General features: G+C 40.4%; 1 protein-coding gene across 2 annotated transcripts in view; it reads left to right on the top strand.

The window, feature by feature from the left end:
* Positions 1–12,193, top strand: part of Pak (serine/threonine-protein kinase PAK 3-like protein) — an 88,006-nt gene that overhangs the window by 62,023 nt on the left and 13,790 nt on the right. The window lies entirely within an intron of this gene.

Raw genomic sequence — 12,193 nt, 5'->3', positions numbered from 1 at the left:
AATTTAATTTGCCTGCCTGTAGTTTGAGCATATGTCACACAAAAACATGGATAAACAGATAATTCACTCAAATTTCGCACTCATGCCATTGAGGGTTATAACTAGAGCCCGGATTTCCATGCAGATGCATGTTTTTAAATAAGCTAGTTACAATTCTCAAACTTTGCATATATTCGTTTTATGCCTTAACGATTCCAAATAACTGTTCTTTTTCCCTGCATGTTTGCATGTTTTGGCCTTTTTAGGACAAAATTCATGTGAAATGCATATTTTTGAGATTTTGGATTTAATGGCAAATATTTGAACATTTATTATTGCATAATATGGCTTTTCTTGTGACTGGTGCATATATAATTTTAACTTGCATGATAGTACCTTTTATGAATGTTGGTTTGCATAATTTGGGGCCCTTTTTCCACATTACACAGTATGTCTATTACTGAGAGATGGAGAGAATGTATCCCTGGCATCCTGCGTGAAACCAAATTTAGTACATAATCCAATTAACCAAAAACTTTATCTGTTGCTTGAGTAAATATTGACATAAGCCGGAAGGCCCCACATCGATCTCCGCAATTCTTGGGATTAAGTTGTCCCAGTTATATATCATAAATCGAACCGTAAATTGTGCATTACTTATTGATGGCACATTTTTTTGTCTATGTTAGATGAACTTGTATCGCACTTCTGTGATGTCGCGTTACTGAGCTAGCAGCTACAAACCTTAGTTTTGCACTGAACCCTCTTCCGTTGTTATCCTGGATTTTCCTACCTGGAACTCTCACTTGTCACCTTGTTATCGCAGCAGGCACCCATTACCACTTATTGAGGACATTCAGATGTGTCTGCCATCATTGCACGGAGAAGTAGCTGAACAAAGTGATCCGTTCAAATCCTGATTTTGAATTCATCAAGCTATATGGACGTATTGTGGTGAAAATACAAAAGACGTACGATTTGACCTCACTTTGTCCTAAATGTCTTCATTTAAGTATGCATTGTCACTTCTTATGACATAGAAAGATCACTTTCTGTGCTTAAGAATGTGCTGACACATAAACGGATGAGCTTAAATCAAGACAATTTGGAGAAATTAGTTGTACAATGTTTCAAAACGAACTGAATTTTGATAGTGCATATTTTCCAGTTTGTGCAACAGGCTTCGGCAGCCGGCACAATTCCTTTCCTCGCCGCTAGATGGTTGCTTCATTCATTCCATTCCTGACCCGGTCGAATGATTCCAGCTGACACCGGGTGCGAGCAAATATGATTCCACCCTCCTTCTTCCGAAACGATGTTCCAATGTTAAACCATTTCCATGATGTCGTTTGGCGGTAGCTTGTCCGTGCCTGACCGAGTCATCAGTACACCGAGGCCCGGTTTCTTCAACTCTGTGTTAAATTTTGCTTAACAAATGTTAACTAACAATTGTTATTAATTTAACACTTTGTTTAAAAGTACCCTGTTTCACGAACATATTTCCAACATTTGTTACGAAACAATTGTTAAAGACAAATTAACACATTTCCGTAAGATTTCTGAACGCATTTGGCAGTGAGCGTCTTTTGTTTCTTTACATATAGCGCTCCTAGTGGCGTGTTGAAATAGTATTTTGTTACACAGACACATGGTTGACATTATTATAGGTTATGATTATCGGAGACCACTAAGAAGTAAACATGTCAAGTAAGAGGCAACAACAGCGTTATTATGATGAATGTGAGACAAATGTTGGTATAGTTTTAATTTAAAATTATGCGAGTGTGCTTAAAAAATGAAATAACGGACTGTTATATCACAACATTCGATATAGCCTATTCTTGTAGGAGTGCAATATAAGGTTCCTACATCACCGGGAAAATGTGATAATTGATATGTTTTGAATGATTTTCGGGCATTCTTTTATTGCGGAGAAAATAATGTAATGCCTTGTTAATGCTGCAATGGCAGCAAGAATTCTTTGTAGAATTCTACACACTCTTTTCTTGCCCTCGTGAACATAGTCGCCTACAATTAGGCCTTTTTTTTTTTCTTTTTAAAAAAATACTATTTGTTCCGGACGTCGACCTATGAAGATCTTTTGCTCCTACAATTAGTCCTACACGGAAAGTGTCTCGAGGTCAGATGTCATTACAAACATGTCACGTCCGCAACCTAATAACTTCTGAAAAATTGATAAATGCCCGATTCCAATGCAAGGCGTACCGTAAAGTGGAGTAACTTCGGCCATACAGGGAAACTTCGGCCGCTGACGAATAGCAGCACTTATTTTTTCCTGCCTTCTATACTGGAAAAGATGAACCAATTGCAACAACTAAAATGCACATACAATAGAATGCTCTATCAACACTCGGTAGTCCAAATAACATTGGTGGGCTCACTGTTGAGTCAATCGATTTTTTTCGCAGCCCCGACTATTGTCTTGTCTGGTAACAGCAGAAAACAAACTGTGCTCTAGCCCCAGCATTCGATTCTCCATTCCAGTGGTTTATGGGGTCAAAATGTAAGTTCGTCTGGTAACTGATCAACACAATTTGATGCATTTTAATCAAATAGGTTTTTCAGGAAATAGTTTTGTGTTAAAAGTTGTCCTCTTCCGGGGTAACTTCGGCCATGCCAAGAACGTACAGGAAAACATTACGCGGCCGCGGATATTGTAATTACAATCCTGTTTAATTCAAGAACGCTTTAGAAGAGATTAATAAAGGCACAATAACAATAAACGGGGAAGTTTATCCCGACAGGGAGGGGAAAGACAGTTTCCATTTTCAATGATAAATAGACGGATATCAGTTGACATGGACGATACACATTTAAGAACTTGACGCCGGCCCAGATACTTTCCAATTTAGAAGTCAGTGCATTATGAGAACAGTCTACAAGATTGCTTCTTTCCCGACCGCCTTTTCTCTCCATACAATTGGGCTTTATGACTTCCGTACCTTTTATTTATTATATTTTGTACCATTACAAATATTTACGCAATGCAACATGTAATTTGTAATATCATACAATGCTTGTATGCTTAGGCTAAATAAAATAGTTGCTTCTTTAGGGAAAAAGTGAATTTGATCACAATACATCTTTTCCAGCATAAATCGTTTTAATTTGTTTGTGATTGTTGATACGGGGCGTTTTGCAGGTTTTTAAAAAACCTTCACGGTGGCCGAAGTAACACTACATCGAAGCAAACTTCATTTCTTGTGTTACTTATATGGCGGCCGAAGTTACCCCAAAACACGGGGTAACTCCGGCCACTCCTTCGACAATCATTATTCATTACTGAATTACGATGAGAATTATGTTCATATTTAAAAATGAAGAACAAACATGGCAGAATTTATATTATATTTTTCAGAAAATTAGAGGGAATATTTCACATTTTATTTTTTAAAATATACGAAAAAGTGGCTGAAGTTACCCCATTTTACGGTATATACTTAGGAGTTGTGGCATAGTGGTCATCGTACTTGTCTGCGAGCGTCGTAGACGTGAGTTGGAGTCTCGTTTCAGGGAACGTTATTTAAAATTTGGAACAAAAATATTACGCAAATTGCAGTACCGGTACACTTTGTTTTCTACCTGAAATTAATATAGGTCTAAACGTTCTCACAGTTACTGCTGGATCTCTTTCTCTGTATATATTAATTTCTTCTCAATCTGTTTATCCTCCAGGGTCGGTTTTTCCCTCGGACTCAACGAGGGATCCCACCTCTACCGCCTCAAGGGCAGTGTCCTGGAGCTTCAGACTTTGGGTCGGGGGATACAATTGGGGAGAATGATCAGTACCCTCCCCCCCAGGCGGCCTCACCTGCTATGCTGAACAGGGGCCTTGTGGAGGGATGGAAAGAAGATTGGATGGGACAGGGAAGGAATCGGCCGTGGCCTTAAGTTAGGTACCATCCCGGCATTTGCCTTGAGGAGAAGTGGGAACCCACGGAAAACCACTTCGAGGATGGCTGAGGTGGGAATCGAACCCACCTCTACTCAGTTGACCTCCTGAGGCTGAGTGGACCCCGTTCCAGCCCTCGTACCACTTTTCAAATTTCGTGGCAGAGCCAGGAATCGAACCCGGACCTCCGGGGATGGCAGCTAATCACGCTGACCACTACACCACAGAGGCGGACTATATTAATTTGAGGTTGGAAATAAAGTTCCACTGCAATTTGATCATTACTTTTATTCGCATTTTTACCTTCTCATTCCCTGAAATAATTAATTAATTTTGTATATAAAAAAAGTGATCTAAGGCGGGACTCGAACTCTCATCGTCGTGGTTCGATGACAACTACGATGACCACTCGGTCACTGCTACTCTTGACTAGTGCACAACTTTTCAAGTATATACGCGGTGCTTTACAATCGGGAATTCGTAATTTTTTCGGAAATTATTAGGTTGCGGACCTAACAAGTTCAAGTTAAATGTTTTCGCATTTTAGTGTTCTATCCCTTCCACGTGGTCCGAAGCGGATCCTGCCTCATGACATTTGTCCTCATTTATTTCGAAAACGAAACTGTACGGTATTGACCCTAACCCTTCTACACGAGTTACTGTTGAGTGTCCGCCAACAGGTACATTAAGCTAGTTGAAATCGATTGGACGCAGGGTCTGACCCATCCTTGTAAAATCTATAAGCAACTGCTGCACTGGAGAGATTGGTAAGTTGCAATCTGTTGGAAACTCTAACCTATATCGTCTAGTACCTTGTTCATTATGGCTTCGGTAATTAGAAATCTTTCTTCTGACAACTCTAAAAGGTCGTTATTTCTTAGTATGGGTCGTCCTTTGCCTTCTTCAGTTTATAAATAGTCCTCATACAGCAGTAAAGCTTCAAACTTACGTCTTCTACATGTCTCCATTTTGAAATTTTAGCAACTGTTAAGAGGTTTAACACAGGGGTGCTGCTAGGTTAATTTAACACAGGATTTAACAATTGTTAGAGTTAACAATTCTTGATGAGACGACCATTTTGTTAAATTGTGTGTTAAGTCTCCTTAACAGCAGTGTCAACACTTAACATTCGTTGAAGAAACCGGGCCCTAGCGGCACTGCAACTTTTGATGTCAGCTGTTGGTTGGGGTTTGCCCCTCTTGTTTCCAGTAGTGCTTTGACTAGCTCCACATTCCCCCTGATTATCGCAAGTGTGAGCGGAGAGTTCTCCTGGTAGAGTGTCTCACAATCTGCGTTCCCCTTCTCCAACAGCATTTGTAATGTTGTCTACATTAGCATCTGGCCGCATGCATAGAGCATGCAACACGTTCTTCCCATTACACTTGCAAACACCATCATCTGTGAAATCAAAGGCTTTGTCATCTTCACTGTATTCCATCCTTGCCTAAATACTGGGATTGCCCCCGTATTCAAGCAAAAGTTCACAAATTTCAAGTGTCCCTTGGCAGGGAACCATTAGTGCTAGTATATGAAGTGGACTTAGGCCTCCATCTAGGAAATTGGAACTATATCTGCTTAGTTCATACAGGCTATTGTTACAGTGGGCTCGCCACACCCAAAGGCATTTTATACCTACTGCCAGATTCAAAATTAGGCCGCCCCTAACATGGAGACAGATGCCTTTCGTAGCCGCCTCTCTGGAGTACAGACGCTACGGGTTTGCCCCTTCCGCCATCTCCACCGTACCGAAGTCCACCTTCTCCGCCATAGATGCTGCTGAGGTCTTCACTCGTAACTCTGAGCTGGGATCCATACCAGGTGTTACACACTGGGTCAGTGTGCATGCATATTTTGAGATTTGATGGCGCATTGAAATCCGTGCTCTACTTATAACTTACCCATTCTTCATTCCTTGAGCGACTGCTCACTGTGGTAGAAATGTTTCATTTGAAATAATTTCAAAATGAGCAGATCCGTGCACATCGCAGTTTCGGACGATGGGCATAGTACCACTATGTTAGGTACCAGATAATTTTGTGATTAGAAGCAAAAGTGTGCGCGACGGCTTTTACAGTACCTGTGATAAGTAGCACTATATGAGCGACACCTTGGGATGTGGGACTCATGGTTCTGGCTTGCCTGTGATTAGTACCCACTATATGAGGAACACCACGTGATAGTACGAGCCCTGTGTTTAGTACACTTATGTGATGAACACCATATCTTTGCACTGCCTGTAAATGGCACCACAATGTGCGAAACACCGTAGATCTTTACAAAGGTAAAAAATTGAGTATATCCTCCTAATTCAATACATCGTATAATTCCATCATTAGATGGAGTAATCAAATTCAAACATGTTTCGGCTCATTTGAGCCATCTTGAGTGAAAAGGAGGGGGCGGGGTTGAAATTATTTCCATAATACACGCTAAAAATGCCAAAAAACATAATGAAGGAACAAGTGAAAAAACAAAAGAGAGACACTGCAGAAACAAAATTAGCACAATATACAATATTTACATCATCATTTGGAGCAAAAAATTACTTGCTGTGATAAAATTCAGTGAAAACAGGGGTTAATACAAAACATAATTGAAACTTAAAACTGTGTTAAGCTAAGAAGAAAAGAAATGAAAACAAATGATACAGATGAAAACGAACAATAAGTGCACATACTGAGGTTGCGGACCTCTTAGCTTACAAAATATTGGTTTTATAACAATTCAAAACAGGATGAAATCACTGTGTCAGAATTTCAGGCCGAAAGTCTGTCTTTGTAGAAACACCTTCACATCGAATGGCTAGGAGGGAAGCGGGAGTGAAAAAGTTAGAGAAACCAAGCCTGAGATAACGTGCAGGCGAAATGCCTGTGAAAGTGATGGAAAAACACTGATGAAATTTAAAACTTTAGAACAGTAGCATTCTCAATATCTTCTCAATCTAGCGGTCCCATTCTCGATTATTGTTTCATAATGTTAGCTGGTTGGTTGGTTTGCCTTATTATAAAACGTCGGGAGGGCCGCGACATAAAATTGAGAAGCTGAGAGATGACAGATTCACGGTAAACTATAAGTGGCCTAGTGGAAACCGTCAATGAAATTCCAATCTATAATGGAAAAAGTGAGGTTGTGTGAGAAACTTCGGCTGATAAGTAAAAAGTGTGGAATCGGTGTGTAGAAAGCTTAAACTTACGGTGTTTAGCAGGTGGTTGTCCTCTCAAACGGCCTGGCCTTCTCAAAGTAATGGTCTTGTTCGTATTATTGGGTCTATTGTTGGCTCAGCTGTGTTTGCGAGGATGGAAGGAGCGCAGGGGGAAAGTGGGTGCAGGGCTTGTGGGGAGGAGGGAGTGGTGGTGAGTTGGAGAGATGGAGGCAGGGTTTGTTTATACTGTATTTACGCTAATAATCCCCGCCGCAGAATAATCCCCGGACCCTAATTTTAGGAAGGCTCCCTTTGAAATAAATAAATGAACTAAAATTTTTTCCATTGAAAGAGTAACATAGGCATAAACAAACATTTCGTATCACTCCGTGAGTTCCACGTGGTTTTTACGCAAAAATGAACGTATAAATTTATGGATATAGTTGCTTTGCCTGAAAATATTTGAGAAATACATTATCACTGCTATAAAATATATTTACCATGAAAATTATCAAGTAGGCCTAGGTGTTTCATTAATCTGAACTTGTAGTAGACTTGATTCCCTATAGATCGAAAGATTCGTTGTCTCTTGCACCACTAGCATCGTCCCCAAAATTACAGATTCGTAGCACACCACGTCTAAAACACTTTTCGAGCGGTCTCTTCTTTACATGGATATTAACACGGCCGGTGGTGAATAATTCTTTTTCATGCCATGTAAACAGTTGAAACAGACATACCGGCGAACTGGGATGTTAATTTTGTGATACGGTAAAACCCTGTTGATTCGAAGTCGTTAGGACGCAAAAATCGGACTTCGAATTATGTGTTTTTGAATTAACCGCCAACTCGTACTTCAGAAATGCCCGCCCTTGCCGCGTCAAAAAAAAAAAAATTCTAAGATTCGTGACTGCATGCAACATAGATTCATAGTTTAAATCTTTCATATGCAATGGAAAAGAACTATTTCCAAAATGTATCCAACAAGGTGCATGGGTTTGTCCTTCAAGAAAGATTTTATCAAAAATTGGGTGCTACAAATAGTTTTTAATAGTTATATCAAATTGATAACGCAAAGAGCTCTAAATTTAAAAATGTATATGAATATCTCATGACGTGTCTATTATCCCACAAAGATTAATTTAGTCTCTGTATTTTAATCAAATAGATTTTAAGTCTCATACTTAATGGTAAAAATATTCTACAACCTAGATTAGAATGCTCTGTTTATATTCTTACACTGGTGTAAATATATACTTTTTATAACTATTTAAAATCCTTGCTAAATTTCCTAGGCTGAGGATGGCACAGGAAGGTGCCGAAACCGATCCCTAAATGACTGACAATAAATATGTGATACTATAATAATTTCACCATTTATTATTGTATTGAAGAGGTGGAAACTTTTATCTTTATCTGAAACTGGTGTATACATTCTTCAAGCATAAGGCTATTCACCGCTACACATGGGAGGCTAGGGGTAGCAGATCCATAATAGACTATATCTTAACAGACTTCGAATTCAGGAAATCTGTCAGGAATGTACGAGTTTTCCGCGGATTTTTCAATGATACAGACCACTATCTGATCTGTAGTGAACTAAGTATCTCTAGGCCTAGGGTAGAGAAAGTGAAATCTGTCTGCAAACGAATAAGGATAGAAAATCTCTAGGACGAGGAAATTAGACAGACAGAAGTACATAGATATCATCAGTGAGAAGTTTCAAACAGTAGACAGTAATCAGGTTCAGGATATAGAAAGTGAATGGGTGGCATACAGGGATGCTGTAGTAGAAACAGCAAGGGAATGTTTAGGAACAGCTGTGTGTAAAGATGGGAAAAGGCGAACATCTTGGTGGAATGATGAAGTAAGAGCAGCTTGTAAACGTAAAAAGAAGGCTTATCAGAAATGGCTCCAAACAAGGGCCGAGGCAGACAGGGATTTGTACGTAGTTGAAAGAAACAGAGCGAAACAAATAGTTGTTGAATCCAAAAAGAAGTCATGGGAAGATTTTGGTAACAAGCTGGAAAGTCTAGGTCAAGCAGCCGGGAAACCTTTCTGGACAGTAATAAAGAATCTTAGGAAGGGAGGGAAAAAGGCAATGAACAGTGTTCTGAGTAATTCAGGTGAACTCATAATAGATCCCAGGGAATCACTGGAGAGGTGGAGGGAATATTTTGAACATCTTCTCAATGTAAAAGGAAATCATCCTGGTGGTGGTGCGAACAGCCAAGCTCATGGGGAGGAGGAAAATGATGTAGGTGAAATTATGCTTGAGGAAGTAGAAAGGATGGTAAATAAACTCCATTGTCATAAAGCAGCAGGAATAGATGAAATTAGACGTGAAATGGTGAAGTATAGTGGGAAGGCAGGGATGAAATGGCTTCACAGAGTAGTAAAATTAGCATGGAGTGTTGGTAAGGTACCTTCAGATTGGACAAAAGCAGTAATTGCACCTATCTATAAGCAAGGGAACAGGAAGGATTGTAACAACTATCGAGGTATCTCATTGATTAGTATACCAGGCAGAGTATTCACTGGCATCTTGGAAGGGAGGATGCGATCAGTCGTTGAAAGGAAGTTGGTTGAAACCCAGTGTTTTTTCAGACCACAGAGAGGCTGTCAGGATCAGATCTTCAGTATGCGCCAGGTAATTGAAAAATGCTACGAGAGGAATAGGCAGTTGTGTTTATGTTTCGTAGATCTAGAGAAAGCACATGACAGGGTACCGAGGGAAAAGATGTTCGCCATACTGGGGGACTATGGAATTAAAGGTAGATTATTAAAATCAATCAAAGGTACTTATGTTGACAATTGGGCTTCAGTGAGAATTGATGGTAGAATGAGTTCTTGGTTCAGGGTACTTACAGGGGTTAGACAAGGCTGTAATCTTTCACCTTTGCTGTTCGTAGTTTACATGGATTATCTGCTGAAAGGTATAAAATGGCAGGGAGGGATTCGGTTAGGTGGAAATGTGGTAAGCAGTCTGGCCTATACTGACGACTTGGTCTTAATGGCAGATTGTGCCGAAAGCCTGCAGTCTAATATCTTGGAACTTGAAAATAGGTGCAAAGAGTATGGTATGAAAATTAGCCTCTCGAAGACTAAATTGATGTCAGTAGGTAAGAAATTCAACAGAATTGAATGTCAGATTGGTGATACAAAGCTAGAACAGGTCGATAATTTCAAGTATTTAGGTTGTGTGTTCTCCCAGGATGGTAATATAGTAAGTGAGATTGAATCAAGATGTCGTAAAGCTAATGCAGTGAGCTCGCAGTTGCGATCAACAGTATTCTGTAAGAAGGAAGTCAGCTCCCAGACAAAACTATCTTTACAGTGGTCTGTTTTCAGACCAACTTTGCTTTACGGGAGCGAAAGCTGGGTGGACTCAGGATATCTTATCCATAAGTTAGAAGTAACAGACATGAAAGTAGCAAGAATGATTGCTGGTACAAACAGGTGGGAACAATGGCAGGATGGTACTCGGAATGAGGAGATAAAGTCTAATTTAGGAATGAACTCGATGGATGAAGCTGTACGCAACCGGCTTCGGTGGTGGGGTCATGTGAGGCGAATGGAGGAGGATAGGTTACCTAGGAGAATAATGGACTCTGCTGTGGAGGGTAAGAGAAGTAGAGGTAGACCAAGACGACGATGGTTAGACTCGGTTTCTAATGATTTAAAGATAAGAGGTATCGAACTAAATGAGGCCACAACACTAGTTGCAAATCGAGGATTGTGGCGACGTTTAGTAAATTCATAGAGGCTTGCAGACTGAACGCTGAAAGGCACAACAGTCTATAATGATAATGTATGTATATATGAAACTGGTGTAAGGAGCGTAAACATTGGACGATTGAACAGTGGAAAAACTTGTAGAGCAACAAATCATGGTACACAATGTGGCGATCCGATGGCAGTGTATGGGTATGGCAAATGCCCGGTGAACGTCATCTGCCAGCGTGTGTAGTGTCAACATTAAAATTCGGAGCCGGTGGTGTTATGGTGTGGTCGTGCTTTTCATGGACGGGACTTGCACCCCTTGTTGTTTTGCACGACACTATCACAGCACAGGCCTACATTGATGTTTTAAGCACCTTCTTGCTTCCCACTGTTGAAGAGCTCTTCGGGGATGGTGATTGCATCTTTCAACACGATCGAGTAACTGTTCATAATGCACGGCCCGCAGCGGAGTGGTTACATGACAATAACATCCCTGTAATGGACTGGCCTGCAGAGTCCAGACCTGAATCCTATAGAACACCTCTGGGATGTTTTGGAACGCCAACTTCGTGCCAGGCCTTACCGACCGACTTTGCTACCTCTCCTCACTGCAGCGCTCCGTGAAGAATGGGCTACCGTTCCCCAAGCAACCTTCCAGCACCTGATTGAATGTATGCCTGCGAGAGTTGAAGCTGTCATCAAGGCTAAGGGTGGGCCAACACCATACTGAATTCCAGCATTACCGATGGAGGGCGCCACAAACTTGTACATCATGTTCAGCCAGGTGTCCGGATACTTTTGATCACATAGTGTACATTACTGACAAAGTTTATATGTCGGTTTGCATATGATCAAAAGTTTTATTATGATTTTCAATTTGGGAATTACACTTTCTGAGCAGACTATACTCTTTTTTAGCCAAAACATTGATGCAGTTTCGTGTCACCACGACAATCTTCAATGTATTAACTTTACAGATATGTATAAAACTTCGTAGATTTATTTTTTATCTTGCGGATATTTTGTATTTTATTTAGATAAGTAGAGGCTGCCACCACAATATTTAATATTGCCAATTCTAGGGTTTAAAAAATATCTATTTCTACAACGTTAGTGAAACGTACATTGCTAGTTTAACATAGGAACCTACAATAGATTAACGCAGTAACATGTCAGTCTGACAGATCTTTGCTTTCTTCCTTGTTATCACCAGAACCTCGCTTTATTCTCGCACTACTTCACTACCTGATTCCTTGGTTTCCCAGAGCACTCCACACTGTCATATATGAAATGAAATGGCTTATGGCTTTTAGTGCCAGGATATCATAGGACAGGTTCGGCTCGCCACTTGCAGGACTTTTGATTTGACGCCCGTAGGTGACCTGCGTGTAGTGATTAGGATGAAATGATGATGGAGACAACACATACACCCAGCC

This window comes from Anabrus simplex, chromosome 14 (assembly GCF_040414725.1).
Source record: "Anabrus simplex isolate iqAnaSimp1 chromosome 14, ASM4041472v1, whole genome shotgun sequence".
In the NCBI taxonomy this organism is placed as follows: Eukaryota; Metazoa; Arthropoda; class Insecta; order Orthoptera; family Tettigoniidae; genus Anabrus; species Anabrus simplex.
This window is presented reverse-complemented; position numbering and strand designations above follow the sequence as displayed.